Source organism: Octodon degus, unplaced genomic scaffold, assembly GCF_000260255.1.
Source record: "Octodon degus isolate 3935 unplaced genomic scaffold, OctDeg1.0 scaffold00005, whole genome shotgun sequence".
Lineage (NCBI taxonomy): Eukaryota > Metazoa > Chordata > Mammalia > Rodentia > Octodontidae > Octodon > Octodon degus.
In genome coordinates this window covers 2,989,248-2,999,433 of record NW_004524581.1, presented here as the reverse complement: position 1 = coordinate 2,999,433, position 10,186 = coordinate 2,989,248, and the positions used below count along the sequence as shown (strand labels likewise).

Genomic DNA, 10,186 nt, shown 5'->3' with positions numbered 1-10,186 from the left:
GAAAGAAAGAAAGAAAGAAAGAAAGAAAGAAAGAAAGAAAGAAGAAAGAAAACTAAGAAAGACACACTGTTTAACAAAGCATATGATCAGATAATTTCGCCAATCCAAAATATGAGTGGCGAGGAGCAAGGTCACAACTAGTCCTCAATCACTACTGTCATCAGCACGTTCTTTTGTTTCCGCAAGTCATTGTGGGAAACAACATTGCCGAGTTCAACATACACTAGGGATCCCGCAGAATGAACAAGATACCGGGAATGCGGACTTGCAGGTCTCTGCTCAACAGTGCTTACGTATGTCCTAAAACTGATCCAGAGCGCACCTCCCTAGCAGACTGCTTGCACTCGCGCTGCCTCCCGTGGGGCAGTGGCCTTCCTTGTCACCCTTCCCTGGGAACTGAGTATCAGTTCCCTGTAAGCCAAAGGGCGAAATCTGGCTCGGGCCATCAGTAGGTTCTTCGGTTCCAGCTGCCTGATTTGAAGACTCGCACCTTACAGATTTTGAAGAGCAAGTAGCAGGCCAGGCGCTGGAAAAATATCAGACAGAAATTTGCCAAAAAATACAAGTGGAGGAGATGGAAGAGCATGGGCCTCAAGAATCTGGTAGAAAAGATGGAAACATGCTTTAATTTTCCTTTCTTTCTAAGGTTACTTTCCTGTACATATTTGCTACTTGCTGCATAGAACAAATTTACCTGGAAAAGATAAGCACTCCATATTAGAAAACACTAGCACTGATAAAAACATGAAGAAGTAACTGGAATTTCTCACATTCTGTAGATACTACTTTTGAACTAATTATTTTACTGTTATGGAAGAGACTAAATGTACTGCCCAAATGAAAGTGAACTTTCTCCGTATAGCAGGAGATGGAAAAAGAATGGAAGCATCTGGAACTTTTCAGTAAAATGTGTTACACAGTTGCAACTAAGGTAGGCAGCATAAGGTAGAGACTTCAGGCTTCTGGACTCTGAGACATGGGTTATGAGAAATGAATCTGACTCAGGACTTGTCATTATTAACAGTAAGAAAAGTGCAAAGGCTCTAGTCAACAACTTCTGCAGATGACTCACTACTATTGTGGACTTCTGGACTGTGTTGGATTGTTTTGATGAATGCAAGCACCTATAGGATGTATATGCCAGTATTTTACCCATCTCTGACAGGACTAAACAGAAAAAAGGGGATACAAAGGAAGGACCATTTTGTATTTGCACATACAGAATAGTTGGGATAGATACACAGCTACTTTCACTTAATTCAATGAGAAGAAAGAGTTTTAGTAATAGTGTTTGGAAAGAATATCCTGTCTGCTTCTTGTACTATGGATAACCACTAGGAAGACAACAATGTACAACATACTAATTATTGAAAATGTCCTATTAATCAGCTTTGAAACTGTCTCATTGATATTTTTTCTCAATAAAACAAAATAAAATTTTAAAAAAGGAGAAAAAAAAGAAAATTGCAGAACAGACCTGACAATGCTTTATAAGAGTTAGGTGCAATAACCTGTGAAAGGGACCTAAAGTAGTGCTACACAGGGTCCAGTACAAGGACCATATCAATTTTATGGCATTGATTAACAGGATTAGCAAAAGTTCTAGCACCTGAGCCATGTCCTAGGTGTTTCAAATGAAGAGTAAAATTGATGACTCAAATAATCTTTCTAAGTCACAATATTGCTACCAAGTACCAAAAACATATAAATAAATCATATTTCTAATGCTACTGAATAGCCAGAGAGCTGCAAAATAAAAATGACGAATGTAGAGACTTGCAGCAGCACTATGGTATCAACAATGTTCCACAAAGCAAGTCACCAATCTTTCAACTCCAGATAATTTGGAAACAGTCATAACACTGATTACCAACTCCCCGTGTGACCAGAAAGATAATCTGATAAAGCCAAAAATAAGTGATTTGATAATCATAAATTAGGTTTCCTGTAAATGACAGCATCACATGGGCAGAATTGTAGTGAGTTTTAAGTGGGTGGGATAAGGGGTGGATGTTTATAAAACTTGAATAATAACCAAGTGGTTTAATTGTCCCTTTCAATATCAGAATGTGTTTTTTTCATGATACGACAGGACAAGACTGGCAGATATACTGAAGTGAGGCTATTTGTGTTTTAATAAGCAAACAGCTGCTTGATAAGGAAAGAATTTGTATAGCATAGCCTTTTATTATCCTAAGATAGAGGTTGCCTGTCCAAACGAGCCAGTATTATGCGGGAAAGGGGACAACTAGAAGACTCCATTATTTGTATAAATTGATTTTTACCAACAAATTGCAGTGAAGAAGAAATTTACTGGCGCACAGTCTTATCTTCCTGGGGAAAAATTTCCTGAAACAGAAACTAAAGCCACACTGATGAAGGCATCCTTAGTTGTTAGTCTCATAGATAAGCTGAATGGATATAGACAGCCACAAGTCTCTTTTTAAAAGGGAAAGTAACTTTGGAAGGCAGAACCACACAAAAATAATAGAACTGTGTAGAGGAATGGTACTTTAGAAATCGTCTCATTCACGTTAATCTTCTTTCTCACTAACTGATGGATGGGGGAGATAAAATTCAGAGAAAACAAATTATCTCCCCATCTCTGGATTGACACTCAGGTCATCCCCAATCAGTGCTCCTTTGGGATTTTCAGACCTCATCATCTAATCAAATGACATCATTTAAATCCACCCTCACTGCCCCATAGTGCTGGTTCTTCAAGTTTGGTCTGTCTCACCTTTATAGAGACAAACTTCAAAATGTTTGTCAATAAGAGAGTTAAACTAAAAGCAAAGGAGGATGTGTGGCTCCCTGCTTCTGAAAGCATGAATGTGAGAGTAAAAACATGAACAAATACAGAAATGCAGACATGTTCCAGAATCCAAACAAGATTTGGGTGTTAAATTTTGCATTCAAAATAAATGAAGAAATTTTCTCAAACTAGTCTTCATTTCTTCCCCAACTAAAATCTTGATCAAGATGCAGAAGGCCTGCATATTATGGAGTTCACATTAGCCCCAAATTGCTTGCCAAGAAAAGAAAGCAATAGACATTTAGGCAGATTGTTTTATAAAGTTATTTGAACAAATGAAATTTAAAACCAATGAATTATACACAATAACTTAAGAGTTAAGTTCCTGTCCTGCTGATGACTAAGTTGATTATCAATAAACATATAGGTATATAGTAACAGACAATCCATTATCACCTGTTCATACTTACACATATGCCTTTTCTTGTTAAAATCCGTTAGTTAATTGGACCAGAACATAGTAGATTGTACTTAATTCTTATTTCAACTTCTATGTCAGGATTTAAGTTGGTTAGAATTTATCAATCTTAAATTCTTAAAATTTGTGTGTGCCTTAACATTTGAATAGTTCATAAAGATATAATGAGGTTGGGCCGGGGAGATGGCTCAGTAGAATAAGCACTTGCCCGGCAATCACAAGTGTCTGAGTTCAATCCCTGGTTCTACAAAAAAAAATAAAAAATTTTAAAAAAGATATAATGAGGAACAATGTATCTCTTCACTCTCCAAGGAGGCGACCCACATGTGGATTCTGTTGCTCATAGGCATGCTGAAAATTCTGTTGGCTTTCTTTTTTAATTATGTGGCCTTGAATTACATAACATAGGATCTCATCTATTTATTAGTTTTCTCACTTCTTAAAATGAGTTTTTGAAATTTTACATGACATAATCTTGCAAAGCACCTAAGAGCTCAATGAACACGAATCATGATTATTCGTATTTTAAAGCTCTTGGTTATCAAAGAACAACAAGGCTATAAAAACCATCTTCTTGTTACGAAGAGTATTGTATTACAACACCATAAATTTCCCTGTTTTAAAAGCTATACGTTTAACTGCTTCTATCCAGTTCCCCACTCTTATAAAAGGAGAATTTTAGTAGAGATATTTAAATATTTTCTATGCGTACTTAAGGAATTATTAAGCTATATTTACAGTTGAGTTCTTTGTATACATGTAAGACTGCACTGCTTAGTGTTCAATAAATCACAGTGTCACCCTCTCCTGAAGATTCCGAAGACAGTGGGCAGCGTCCAACCTCCTGATGAGCCTGCAAGTAGAGGTGACAGTCCTGCTTTCATTGTCTTCTAAGGCAGGTTGAGCTCTTCTTCCAAGCTTTTTTAAGAGACAGAGAAAGGTAGATAGACACATAATATATTTCCCATATGCTTTCATGTTATTATTTTTTTTATGTATTTGGTACAGGACCTGCAGAGTCGCACTACCCAGATCAGCCTCATAGTGATCCTCCTATTTTCAGTGTTCCAAGTGCTGGGATTATAGGAGTGTGCCACCACGCCCAGTCTCAATCGCCTTCTCCGCACACCCTTTGGGGTCGGGGCCAGCTGGGCACGCCGGGGATTGAACCCTTCTACTGTGCTCTGCCTAAACAGGCACTTTAATCCGCTGAGCTATCTGGCTGGCCCCTCCATGTGCTTTTAATATAATACAAGCTAAAATAATAGAAGAACTGTAACTTTTAAGACACATTTTATACACTTTACTAAAAGCAGCAATGTCATCTTGTTTTCTAACCATTCCATATTTAACCCATCATTCCTGTTTACACATACATATGCATACACAAACTTTCCCAAATAACACATTCATTTAAAGGATCAGGAAAAAAAATAGATTTTCTTTGTGAAAATTATTCTAAAACAGAGGAGGCATCAGCACTTAAACAGTTAAGTAATGTTTAATAACATTACTTAAAGCCAATTATAATCTATTATCTCGTTTTCCCTCACCTTTCCTGAGCTGTGGCTCTGTGTTGGACACCTTTGATAGAACACAAATTATAGAAAGACCAACATTAGCAGCACAAATAAAGCCCTCTCTGAGCAAGAGTAGCTTTATAGTCACTGAAAAATAACACCCCTTACCTGAGTTAGACATTGCTCCTGAAATTACAACCAGAGTATTATTTCTTACATTTGTAGATAAGACTGTCAAAATTCCTAAATCTCCCTAGATGCTAATGTGGCTTTTTTCTCAATCATTATATTGTTAGTGAAAATAACCTAAGAATACATTCCCTAACTATCAAAGCAGGCTGAGAATCATTTATGCGTGAAGGGTAATTTCAAAGCCACCAGTTCCCCATGAGCGAAGTGTGGCATATTGGTTGGGATTCACCTCTGATGATTTTTTCTGGGGAACCCAGAATGTCACTTGCCCCAGAATATGTGTTTGGAAGAGATTCCAGATGTGGCCACACACTGAAAGCTTAAAGAAACCGAGGTTCATAAACCCATCTTCCACCTAAGACATTTGTCTTTTTGTGAGACTGGTACCTGAGTATAATTTGGGTGAGAAACTGGAAGTGGTGTGAAGTAATCATTCCCAGCACCCTCAGCCTGCTGAGTAGACTCTGAAATTGCTGAAGCACTCAAGAGGGAACCTTTCCCTGTTACTTACTCTACATGTCTGCATACGCATGACACACACAGAGAGTCACATTAGCTCTTCCTCAAGAAATATTCCATTCATCTCTTTTAGAAGAAACCAATAAATGCCAGTTTTCTGGAAGCAAAATGATTCATCTTATAGAAAACATCTGAAAATATTTATCTGTAAAGACTTGATATCCTTGATTTCTCATTTTAAAAGAAAACTGCATCTTCGTGATCTGGTGAATTTTTAAGGTCCCCGTGTCACTCAGGATTTAGAAAATATTGATGCATTTACTTTTAGCAGGGGTAATTTTTGGCAGATTATCTTCCTATTTTATTTTTACCTACTTGTGGGCACTCTGTTCACACTGGTGGTCTAGGGGTTGCGTTGGAGACAAGCTAGGGAACCACAACAAGATGAATTCTGTAACAGCCCTACCAGAGGAAAGAGAAGAATGTGCAAATTAGGCAAGCAGGGTGGGGCTTGTGAACCCAGAGCTTGCTGCGGGAGGCAGAAAGCTACAGCATTTCAGACATTCCCAAAAGAAGTCTCCAAAACAGAGTCATTCATTATGCTTTTATTTTCCAAAGGATTCTTTTAATCTCATTCATTTGTTTGAAAAATTAAACTCTTATCTCTGAATGAGAGAAGTACTTATTTCTTAGTTTCTATTCTAGCTAGGTCTAAACTGAACTAAAAAAGAAGGAATCGCAAGGTTTTAACTGGAAATGAAAATTGCTTTCTGTCTCTCAGGAGCCATTCATTTCAACCAATGAATGTGAAATGCAGCACATAAATGAAAGCATACTAACTTTGAACTTTAATCTCCTCAATTTTCTAGGTCTTCAGCTCGGGAATATCATAAAATCTTAGTACCTGTAAGATGCTCTGTTCTGATACATCTCCCTTAAATTTTACTGTGAGGCTAGTTATTCTCTAACAAATTATTGTACTAAAGCCCCTTCCTCTGACAACTTCGGTGAGCTTTGGTTCCTTGCCATCAGGATCCAAACACAAGATTGTTTGCACAGAAGTATCAGTGATTTTCCGCAGTTCCTACTACTCTTAATTCCCATAGAAATATATATATATATATATATATATATATATGCATAATTATACATCCATATATGTATTTATATGTATATATAAATATATGAATATAGATCTGTGTGCCACCAAATAACGCTTGTATCTTGCCTAATAAAACATGGTACATTTTTTATATTCACTTGCCAAAAAATTACTCTCAAAGCAAAAATAAGGATAAAAGGAGCCAACAAGGCTTCAAGAAGGAAAACATTACAAGCACTTGGTGAGATGTAATGTCATAGTTACAGATTCAGAGGGAATGCATTCTGAAGAGACTTTCATTTCAATCATAATTCTCAATATTTTCCCTTATTTGAGCTGGGAGAAAAGTGAGTAGAAACACAAATAAAAGATGAATTTTTTTGTAAATATATACTAAAGTGTAGGTCTCACAGCAAAAAAGAAGAAAATAAAAGACAATTGCAAATGGAAAGATAAGATAAAAATACCTATACAGAGATTTTGTTTATTGCTGTAAATAGTTGCACTTTACTAAGGAGAAACTAAAATTCTCTGAGAAGAAATTGGCCACTAACTTTATAAGCTTAAATAAATATTTCATGGTCTTAAAAATGTCAGCTTAATTGAGTCTAAATTAAGTTAAGTACAACATGTAAAGTCACTAAATCAAACCCAAACTACAAATCTGCCACTAAATAAACATGGGATCATGATCTGTTCATTTGATCATTATGGCTTTTAAAGGAAAATAAAAACTGAATATTATTTGAATTACTGCTTTGTGAACTGCTGGAGATGGCATACAGCACGTGCACCAGAGCAGCACTGGAGATGCGTGTCACCTGGGTCTGGGCTCATTGTTCAGGCCGCTGGAACTTGACCAATTCCTTCTCAACTGTAGCTGTGAGTGCTCTATGCTTCCTAAAGACATGCACACTACAATTTGCTTCTTTCCTGGAATTGTTTTTTAATATATTGTATAAGTAGAATACAATTTATTTTGAACACTATTAAGATCTAATTATAGTTTTTGTGAATAATCAAATTTGAATATTTATTAAGTGTATTTACTGTAGGCATTTAATAGGATATCTAGGTCAAGAAAAATTAAGTTTCAAATGTTTAAAATAAGTTTTAAAACAACATAACTCAAATATTGAAAGCAGAATATTGAGTTTCATTGAAGAAAAATTGCCTCATCTCAGCAGATCTTTTATGCAAACTAAAAACAGATACAATCAATAAAGTGTTCATACATTTTTAATACAAAATATATACTTTGTAACATATTTGAAAATGAAATATTCACATTACATCTATCAAAATACTTATTTTTGGGGTGAAAAAAAGGCCAGCAAAAAATAGCTCAGTGGATTAAAGTGCCTGCAAGCCAAAGTAGGGGCCAGAGTTTTGATCCCTGGGCCTGTCATGCTGACCCCATCCCCGGGGCGCATTGAGATAGCAATTGAGACAGGGCATAGTGGTGCGCGCCTATAATCCCAGCTCTTGTGAGGCTGAAAACAGGCTGATCTCTATGAGTCTGATCTAGTAGTGAGACCCTGAACACCCTGTAGACCCTTCCCTACATTACAAAAAAAAACAAAAACTTATTTTATTCTCAAAGATAGTGAAAGAAATGAAGAAGTAACACAGAGATAGAAATTTTCTCCATTGAAGAAAATATTAATTCTAAAGTTCAATATATAACATCTGTACATTTTAAAATACTTCAGAAATGTATGGGTGACAGATCTAAAATATAATGTTTATTTCATGTCTGCATGGTTAGCTTCAAAAATAAATATTAAGTAGTATAAAGAAGACTGTTTTCTTCATTGAATATTTAAAAGAAAATATACCTCCTTCACACAATTAACTGTCTTTCTCCTAAAACTGGATGAATACTTTTCATGGTAGAGTACAAGCTGAATATCTGTGTGGAATCTATGAAGAAAAAGAAACAAGGACACCAGCAATAGAACCAGCAAGTCACCTCTGGCAGGCAGTTTGCTAGATTGTTCTCCACTGTGCTATTTAAAATCATTAAATGCAGTCTTGGACAAAGTACATTAATGATTTAGATTTTGTAGATGAGGGAAATGAGAGAATTGGTAATTTTATAATTTGCTATACAATTAAAAGTGTGAAATGTAGAATTCAAAATCACGTTTCCTCCCTGGAGCCCAACCACTTAATCTCTAAGCCATACTGTAACTTTGCATGCAGACAGAAAAGCATAGTGCAGTGTTTTTGTTTGTTTGTTTGTTTGTTTGTTTGTTTGACTTCTGAAATAATGTCTAGGAACAAAATGTGCAATTCTAGGATCCCAACACAAAGATGGATGAAATATTTTCCCAATGGGAGAAGAGAATTATCCTTTCCAGAAAAGCACACTTCATACTAATTCTTACATAGTTTGTCCATTCATCAAAACACTTTTCAATAAGAGCTAAGATTTTACTAAAAACACGTCTATAAATCTCAAAATAAAATCAATTCATTAAAAGAAGAAATGATCTCTTTAAAGCAAAACTTTATTCATTATGTATGAACATTATATATGATAGTTTCCAGAAAACTACTTGCAAACAAATGATAATGATGGTCATAAATACAACTTACACCCATTCCTCTCTCTCTTTTTACATGAATCCTTTGTTTAAAACCTTGTAAGACCTTATAAATGGAGTCACTGAAACAATTTCATCAGTGATAGGATTGCCTACATTAAGGAAACAATTTGCATGCAGTAAGAGATATGCAAATGAAAGTGTATCCTTGATATAGAAGGAAATAGGAGATGCACAAGATAAATTTCTTACTTCCCTCAGGTAGATGTGGAAAGTAATATTACTTGCGAATCTGAACAAAACTTGAGAAAGTATGAATTTTTGTATTTAGAAAACGTGTACATCACGGTTCTAGAAACACTGTTCAACTTATCAAATATGAAATAATGACCCATTACTTTTCCCATTATGAGAAAAATTCCTTTTGCCCCTCTCCTTAACTATACCTGGCCTTGTAACTTACTCTAACCAATTAAATACAGAAGAATCAAGGATCTTTTTTTTCAAAGTTTTATTGATAAACAGATAGCAATGACACAGTTTCAAATCAAATCGGAAGTACAACAAATAATACACTGCATATATTCTTCTTAGTGGTTAATTGCTGTACAAGATAAGGATCTTTAAACTTACTATTATTTTAATGAAATTATTTGAAGAAAATGTAATTTTCACTGTTGCTATCATTTGTGAAACTGATTTCAGTGTAGCACTTGTGAGATTCATCATAGCTGTCTGAAATAATACAAATTTTAATAATCAGAATAGTAGGAAATTGATCACAGATTGTTTCCTAAGGTATAATTGATGAATTTGTTTTGTTAGAGCTAATTTATATAATGAAAAATCTGTAAAAGTTAGCGACTGTTTTTAGAAATTGCTGATTTTCAAATACAAAGTAGGAAATGTAACTGGTATGAGTAGTATAAAGCAAATAGATTTCTTTGTTCTTAGACATGTTTCAAAAAATATACAAAACTAGAGGATAAATAGAATAAATATAAAAATACAACTAAAAAGCAAAAAATATTATTTTAATCAGAATCATACTTTTAAAAAAATGAAAATAAGTAGAGATCTACAAATACTGGTAAATGAGATCAGTGTCACAAGTTTCCTGACACGTTACAC

The 10,186-nt window shown here is 35.1% G+C and overlaps 1 pseudogene; it reads left to right on the top strand.

Moving 5' to 3' along the window:
- Positions 1-257: 257 nt before the first annotated feature.
- Positions 258-10,186, top strand: part of LOC101562765 — an 18,887-nt pseudogene continuing 8,958 nt past the window's right edge.